This window comes from Nannospalax galili, unplaced genomic scaffold (assembly GCF_000622305.1).
Source record: "Nannospalax galili isolate Female #2095 unplaced genomic scaffold, S.galili_v1.0 scaffold487, whole genome shotgun sequence".
NCBI lineage: Eukaryota > Metazoa > Chordata > Mammalia > Rodentia > Spalacidae > Nannospalax > Nannospalax galili.
The window spans coordinates 537,606-546,676 of NW_008357047.1; the positions used below are offsets into that span (position 1 = coordinate 537,606).

At 40.1% G+C, this 9,071-nt stretch overlaps 1 protein-coding gene across 1 annotated transcript in view; it reads left to right on the plus strand.

Moving 5' to 3' along the window:
* Malrd1 (MAM and LDL receptor class A domain containing 1) overlaps positions 1 to 9,071 on the plus strand; it is a 721,844-nt gene that overhangs the window by 117,792 nt on the left and 594,981 nt on the right. The gene's annotated exons all lie outside the window — the stretch shown is intronic.

Sequence of the window (9,071 nt, forward strand, 5' to 3'; positions counted from 1 at the left end):
AATACTGAAAATTAATACCAAGAAACGGGGCCATATGGTTCTTATTGGCATGTGGGGAAAATGTGCAAACTTTTGGTGTTGCCAGCTAGGGAAGCGCTATAGTATTTTAAGTAGAAACTTATGGATCATTCTAGTGTTAGTTTGGACAATAGAGACTTGGATCATGAGGCTTAAGAGGGGGGACAAAGACTGCAAGGAGAGGTCGGCTGGGAACATTTGGTATTGTGTCCTGAGAAAGAGCACCGCTGCGTTCTGTCATGTTGTGTCCTGAGAACTTGCATGAAGCTGACTTTTACAATATTGGGCTAATTTGGGACAGAAAATTCCATGACAGAATAGCATCGAGGCTATGCTATGTTTGCTGCTCACTGCTCTAAGCCAGATCTACAGTGAGAGAGCAGAAAGATAAGAAATGTGCAATTTGGAGACGAAAGCAGGGTGAGCAGGTTTGAAGTTGGAGATAAGGTGAGTGCTGGAAAGAAACTTTAATTGTTAAGGAGGTTAGTACCATTCAAGAGAAATCAAGTGCTCTGAGTAGGTAGAATAGGAAGGGTTTCCAGGAGTCAAGCCTCCAGATTGTGAAAAATACAAATTAATTAGGAAGGAGAGAACAGAAACTGAGGATGCTACTGAAGGGATTCTCTGCTGAAAAAAAAAAAAAAAAAAAAAAAGACTGCATAAGAAAGTGCTTTCACAGACTCATTCACTGTGGCCGCAGAGGCTACTCTGACGATAATAAAGGGAGCAGACTCTAACTCAAGGTGGCAGCAGAAGCTGGCACATCATCTGAGTGGTGCTGGTTTTACATTCACACACAGGTGCAAGAGTGAGGGGGGTCATAGAGGCTTACCCTAAGGTTCCAAAAAGCTACAGAGGACAAGCAATGTATACAAGCTCATATTCCCTGCAAAGAAACCCCAAGAGGCCATTGCATGGAGCTAAGAACAAAGCCCAAGTTTGCAAATGAGACTTCAGGTTGTTGGAGATACCAGGATCATGGGATGTCCATTGAGGAAACTGCAGGCATGGCATAAACTTATCCCCAAAGAGAAGCTGTGTATGCTACAGACAACAGAACTGGATGAATGGGGCTACTCAGGGCTGTTGGAGCCCAGATGATTCCATCATGAGACCCAGATGCTACACATGGAAGTGTAGAACTTGGTGTTTGCCTTGCTCAATTTTTGTCTTGTCTTTTTTTTTTTTTTTTCTGATTTTTCCTTGCTGTGACTTCATTTCTGTATTTTGGAATGGTAACATTTGCTATCTGCTATTTTGTGTTGGGAGTATGAATTCATTCTTATTCTTTTTATTCTATAGGGTCTCATAGTTAAGAGATTACCTTGGGTCTTAGAAGATATTTTGAACTTTTGACTTCCGAGCAATGTTAGGACTCTTAAGAACTATGGAGATGGAGACATTTAGAGATAGTCTAAATTTATTTTGCAACACAAGTTGAAAAAAATGATACTTTAGGGGTCAGGGGTGGAATTTCATGGTTTAAGTGATGTGTTTTGGTATGAAGTTGGCAAGGTTTGGAATTTCAATGGTTCATCTTCACTATTAACTTGATGGATTTTGGAGCACCATGCAAACAGAGCTCTGGATGTGTCTGTAGGTATGTCCTCAGAAAGGTTTTACAGAATGAGGACTGATCCACCCTGAATGTGGACAGTGCCACCAGTGGGCTGGGGTCCCAGACTTAAAGGAATGAGTGCAAACTGAGCAGTAGCACTCATCTCTGTCCTGCTTTCTGACTGCCCCTGGAACAGATGCCTCACATTCTTGTCACCATGACTCCCTGCCATGATTGACTGTAGCCTTAAACCATGAGGCTTAAATCAAGTAGACTCTACATGCTTTTGTCATGTATTTCATCACAATGAGAAAAGTAAGTACTGCAATAGCTGTTCACAAAACAGCCTGTTTATTTTCTGTAATACCAACACTCACATCAGATATTTCTGTTCATCTCACCTTATTTTCAGGCCTTTGCAGAAGCTCAGCATTCCTCTAAGTCTTAAGATTTCAGTTCATTTTTAAAATCTTTACTTACCAGAAAATAATGAATAGATCAATACTGGTGCACAGAAAATTCATGGCCTCTAAATATAGGGCTACAGCAGTTTACTCAGGCATCCTTGATGATAAATTACTTTTCATTCAGAGGTGTAAACCTAATTAGGCTTTCAGTTTGGTGTAAGTCCCAGTAGAAGTGCCTGGGGCTCCTTATATGTCATCCTTATTTTTTTTTTAACCTTTGTTTTTCTCCCCTCATTTCTTTGTGGGAACGAAGATTAAAACCAATGCTTATCTCCATTTCCACCTTATCCAAATGCCCTCAACATATTTCCACCTTTCCTTTAATTAAACCCTATGTGACAAAAAGAAAGATATAGATTTTTTGGGAACCCCGAAGCACTTCTCTGCACTTTAAAGAGTACTTTACAAGTTAACTTAGCTTTCATTCAAGGTCATATACTGAGTTATATGCACACAAGTCATTGAATGCAAGGGAACAGAATGTGTTGATTTTTGTCTTCATTTCTTGCATTTGGAAACAAGTACTGAAAGTTTATTCAACATTGTTTGAACTGGCTGTCACTGCAATCACACACACACACACACACACACACACACACACACACACACTTTATGAAGATGATCTGTGTCCCACTATTGTATGCTTGTTGATGGCCATTATTTGTTTTTGGTTGTAGGGATTTCAGATGCCATCAATTATTTTTGGAGATGCTTTGCTGTGTTTTGCTTAAGTTTAGCTTTGCTGTGGGGAATATTTAAATGGATCTCCGTGAGAACATCTTTCTGGGCACTTCAGGTGCTTAATACCTGACCTCAGAAGCAAAGATTCATTCTCCAAAGTCTTCAAGTCTTAACTTCATGGACTGCCCTATTTTTGTGAAAACAAAGAATGCTTCAAGGGCCCACTATGGACTTCCAGAAGCGTTCACTTTTCCTTTTTGTCTGCATCTGCTTCAATTTTCACAATCTTTGAGCTGGACAGATGTTTAGGTTACTTAATAAAACTTCTAGCCTAGTAACTGGAGGCTAAGGGGAGGCCCTTGAGAGCCAGAAATACAAATAGCTAATGTTCTTCCTCAAAGGATTTTTCTCGGAATATAATGTGACCTTATTTATAAATTTGTGATAATATATGATATATTCATGAAAGTTACAGAATAAGCAAACAAACTGAATTCTTATCTTTTTAGGTAATTGGAGAATTTAGCTGATTTTCTGATTCAGAACATAGTGATAATAGTTCTTTTATGGAACAAATGTTCTTCATTCTAAAATAATAAAGGAGAACAGTGAAGTGACCCATGTTGGGCACTTTTATATGATTAAAACCTTCATTTTATGAAATTATGTGATTGCCCCTGAACAGTCATATCAACCTAATATTGTTAGGCTGATTTTTTTGAAAGGACTTTAAAGGAACATGAGCCTTTTTTCTGAGTCACCTTTTCTAACAGCACAGGTTAGGGTCATTTTACATGAATTACCTCGTACATTATGTATGGTCAACACATGGCATCAACATGTACAGCTGTCCTTGCAGCTCATCCTTGTTCACAATGTGGACTTTAATTTAGAAGTTTCAAAAACCCCTTCAGCAACTGGTGGACACCTGGTACATTTCCTTGAAATAGGATGAAGATGAACCGAGCACATGTGGACCTGGATCTATTAATTCTCATTGATACTGAAATGCAGTTACCAGTTATAAGAAATGTAAAATATGAGGGGCTGAAGAGATGGCTCAGTGATTAAGATAACTGTCTTCTCCTGCAGAGGACCCAGGTTCAATTCCCAGCACCCATATCACATCTAACAACCATCTGTAACTCCAGTTCCTGGGAATCTGACACCTTCTTCTGGTCGCCACATGGTGCGCTTACATACAAACAGGCAAAACACTGATGCACGTAAAATAAAAAAGTATGAAATATAAAGGATGTTAATATGGGTCTTAATATCTTCTGAGTTAATATTTATTGCTTAACAAAAATCACAGCATTTTGCTTTTAGGAATTTGAGATTAAATGTCAAAAATGGATTATATGAACCTTTAGCTTTCAGTGTTTTTGATTTCTTTTTTAATTCTCCCAATTATTTTGCAATTATTTTAATGTGGTCTTATTTGAACAGAATTCATAATTTTCTTTCTTTATAACTACATAAGAGGAAGCCAGAACAAAGGCTGACACTCTGAAAGGCAGACTGGCTCTCAAGTAAAGTTCGTAAGGATTGGAAGGCTACATATTTGAGCCTAGGTTTCTCACTTCATGCAAGAGACACATGTGGTTCAAAATCCAGGAAATCAAAAGAAAAAATGTCAAAAATAGTTCTGTGCCTAGAACTCACAGTTAAAGCAACGTGAATATTCTCTCTAGAGGTTCAATATGAAATTGTTCCTATTATCTGAGCTAATCACAGTTCTCAAGGCTGAAATTTAGGAGCAGCAATCTAAACACATGCTTGCTCTAGCAAAATGTGAATGCTTGTAAGAGCCGCTATACTTGTTAGGCTTGTTACTGCTGTGACAACATATCTGATACAACTTAAAGTGATGGAGAATGTATTTGTTTAGTTCAGGCTGTCAGAGATCCACCCCCCCCCCCCAGGTGCTTCAGTGAGCAGCAATGGAAGAAGGGTTAGGCCAAGTTGATTCTCCCCTCATGGTGGACAGGAAGCAGAGGAAGTAAGGACTCACCACAAGACCTTACTTTCTCTAGCTAGGCTCTACCTCTTGTGTGATGTTATTCTTGGGGAGATGTGAACAAACGTCTACTCACCCCACATAGGGAACAAAAGACCAAAGTGAAGATACCACCACTCTCCACTCTCCACTGTGGTGAACCAGTTGGTTTTACTGGGATTACTTACAGGAGTATGGGTGTGGGTTACTCACAGGAATGGAAATGACTCAAAGACAGCTGCATCAACAGAAGCCCACCCCAGCTTGGGTGGCAGTTCAGGAAAGCAGGAACCTGGAGCACCCTGCATACCTTGTAGGCAGCTCAGTAGGGTAGAGAGTGTCTTTTCCAGGAAACAGAGCTGATCTGAGCTTCTCCAAGGCAACTGACTCATCTGAGCAGTCCTGGGAAGGGAGGGGCCTAGTGAACATGGTCAATTTCAGGGACTTCTTGAAGCTATTCAGTTGTTTACTTTCTGAGCTTAAGGAGCTTCCCTGCAGGACTGAATGTCTTCTCTCCTCCCAAAACCTGCCATTGACGGAAAGTTTTATCTCAGAGGAAACCCCTGCATCAAGACCCCCAAGCCCAAGCCTTTGGTGAGCAGGAGCTGGGGAGGGAGATACTTCAATTCTAACCTGTAAGTGATACAGATAGGAATTCAGGGTACAATTTGACATTAGGGTGAGAATGCATAGTAGTAATTACAAAGCTCTCTCAGTTTGGACATTTTCCTCAAAGTAAGGTGATGGAAACTTATCGAAGAACTACTAGGAAAATAATTGTAAAGTGTGTCTGAGACTCATGCAGTCACATTGTTCCCCATGGTGGTTCTGTTCAGATACTAGATTATTAGATCTACTCTGGAGGCTAGTCTGTGGATGAAGGGCCGAGCAGGTACATAGTCCAATCATTTTCAGATTAAAGAGTTTAGTGGGTAAAACAGAGTCAGATCAATGCTAAACTTCTATTTAAGCCTGTTCCAAGAAAGAATATTAGAAATAAGCATAATTAGACAAAGAACTACAAAATCACCATGGGACCAAGGATCCTTTTCCCAGAATGGGCTTATTCCCATTGAGATTTAGTGCTATAGATGCCTTCTTTTTGTTTCATTCTCTTTGATGGTTACACTTGTTCTTCCAGATGTTTACATTCTGAACCTTAAGATATAAGAGGTATGGCAAAAACCAGAACAAGCAAGACTAGAAAGTCTGGTGTGAAGCAAGAAAGGCAGAAAAGCTGAGGGTGTGCATATGACTGACAAAGGACGTGAAGTCCTTGCTGAGGAGACCTGAGGTCGGCAAGGCATAGGAACAGAGACTGTAAGAGAGAGAACGGAACAAGTGGAGAATTTGAGGAGGAGAATTTTAAATGAAGACAGGTCAAAACTGGGTGAAAGGGCGAGGGCATTATTATCATTACAACTACTTGAACAAATAGACTGACTCTTAAATTACATTTTTAAGAGTGGGTCCAAACTCGGAGGACTCCAGGTCCCCTCGATACCTATTAAAACTGTCTGTTTCCTAGAGCTGCCCTGCTGGATCTCTCTTGTCCCCTCAATCTGTGAAGATGGAGCTGTCTTTGTCCTCACCCTGTGCCAGTGGAACTGACTCTTGAACCCTGTTTCTCACACTGTCCCTCAATCAGGCCACACCCATAATTTGCTCAAAGTGGTTTATTCCAACTTCATGTGGGTGGGGTGCAAGGTTCAAGTTCAGCTCCACCCTTAACCTCTATTGACCAACCAGCTGGTCTTTTCATCTTCCAATGCCAAGCATTTCCACAAGTGGGTGCTCACATTACTGCGTTTTGAGGCTTGATATGTTAATTCTCAAGCATACCCACATTCATTCATTCTCTACTGGGGTGGAATACCAAGCTGAGGTTGCTGAGGAGACGTCCCTGTCATCACACCCAAGAGTTGATTAAATGTCATTAGTGCAGATTATGTCTATTAATAAAAGTCGTTCCTACCAAAAGGAAAGCAAAGAGGAAATGACTCTAAACTTCTAAATAATATTCTGGGCTGTTCTCCTGTTTGCACAGCAAGCTTGTTATCCACTGACCCATCAGCCCAGCCCTGGTTGGTACACTGTTTAAGCATGCTCTGTAGCTGACTATAGCATGCAACATTCTGGAATGTTGGAAAGTTTCCTCTATTCGGTTCAGTATTGTGATCACTAGGTCCATACATCTGTTGAGTACTTAAAATGTGATGGATAATATCACTGATATGCAGATTTTTGCTTTAATTTATATTTAAACAGCTATATAACACTTTTTGAAATAAAGTTTCCCTTTAGCCCCATCTGCTCTGGAACATGTTATGTTGACCAGGCTGACCTCAGTCTCACAGAGATCCACCTGTCTCTGAAGCTATGCTATTTAATGTCTTTGGTATTTTTTACACTCTAGTGTTCCTTATTGTTAGATTTTTGGAGAATTAAAGGAAAGATAGAGGAGTAGGAGACAAGAGACCAGAGCCAGACCTGCAACAGGCAAGGAATAGATCTTCCTTTATTCAAAGAAGATACAGTGAGAGGTAGAGGCTGTCCGCGGGAACCAAGCATCTACAACTAGACAAAGAAACCAGGGGGTTTTATACCAGGGTTGTGGGACACGACTGCACTTAGTGGGGAGTCGAGTTAGTGCCCGGGCTTAAAGGTCTCCTTGTCAAGATTGTTTCCCCAGGAACTGGCAGGAATGTTATCTCTGGCCTTAGAGGAGACTGGTGGGCTCCACAAACATTTCCTCTTGGGCTTGGGAGTGACCAGCTGATAAGGGATGAGCAGAGCCAGGTCTTTAGTCTACAGCTGTTAGGTCACTGGAGAAACTTTGTACATTTACAATTCAGAGCCTTTCGGCCGCTCTGATGGTTTTTATGCCTTTATGTCTTCCTCTGAGGAAGCTCAGGGTTGTTCTGAGGTTTGCATATTCTATCACTTATCATGGCTTGCTCTTTTCCCCTAAAGATTCTATATTCCTAAGGACACCTAAATACCTTAAAGCATTTTCTGATAGAGACTACCTTCTTTCCCTCCCCCCCTTCCTCTCTCCATCTTCTGCTTGCTTTCTCTCTCCTCCTCTCTCCCATCTTGTCTCCTCTTTCCCTCTAAATGCTTACAGCACCTGTAAATGGTCCACACAGCCCCTTCTTTTTCAGTCAGCATACATTTGCTAACACCCACAAATTGCTGCAGTAGGTTCTGCAAGGACTTTACAAACTATGACTGACGTGCTTTTGAGTTTAAGGCTTAGTGTCCTACTGTTAATGTTTACCAGATCTAGAGCCTCAGAATTTTCACCCTTGATGACTATTTGAAATCATAGCTGAATTAAGTTTTGTTTGATGATTTATCCCTTAACAATACTAAATTTGAAAAGACTGATTTCTTAGTCTATAATAAGCGAAAGGATTTAAGTCTGTCCAAAGCAAATTCTCTTAAATAGAACGTGCAAGCTCTTCTGCTGTTAAATATGAATCTCCTTGGCATCTGTGCTTAGCACACTATTAAAATGACTTCACACTAGTGAGGTGCTGAGTTGCTGAGTGACAGTTTGACAGCTCAAAATACTGATAGGGTATAGCCATCCTTTATACAACTAGGTTTAAAGCTCTCTTTTGCATATTTACAAGCTGGGAACATGGTGAAACTTCCAGGAGCGTTCTAAAACTTAATTGCAATTGGGGAGCTTGAGCCTTCTCTCCCTGGTATTTAATTAAACACTTCTTTTGGACTTTGTATTTCTAATTTACTGCCCAGTCTGAACTTAGGTAAGCATAGCAACAAAATCTAAAATGTGGAGGAAAATCAGAAAGACTGGTTTGATCAGGTAGTTGCAATTACATATACATACACAAAAAGGGACTAATTGGGACACAGAATGCTTAATACTATGAACTGAAGGTTTTTAAAAGCATACTTAAAACATATTTTTTTCTTACCAGCTAAGGAGCTTCATGTATGAATGTTCAGTTTTCCTTTAAGATGTTTGCACAGCTGTAGTGATCTCTGTATGATACCAGATATGATAAAAATTGTCATGTATCTGAATTTCATATTGTGGAAACTATTTGAAATATTCTGTAGAATGAATTATTCAAAAACTGAAGAGATTAATCTTTGCCTTACATGAGGCCTAAGGTGCTAAGTAATTGCTTGTAAATACCGGTAGAACAGAGAAGTGCTGAATTCTATGTTGGGGTTACTAAGGCGAGGACTGCAAGGAATCCTCCTATCTCCTTCACTGTAGTTATGTCACCACATCTCTAGGTTACATCATCCTTAACGATGAATAAAGAGTGAAATTATTAAAAACTGCTAGCCTCCCAAAGACTATTAAATA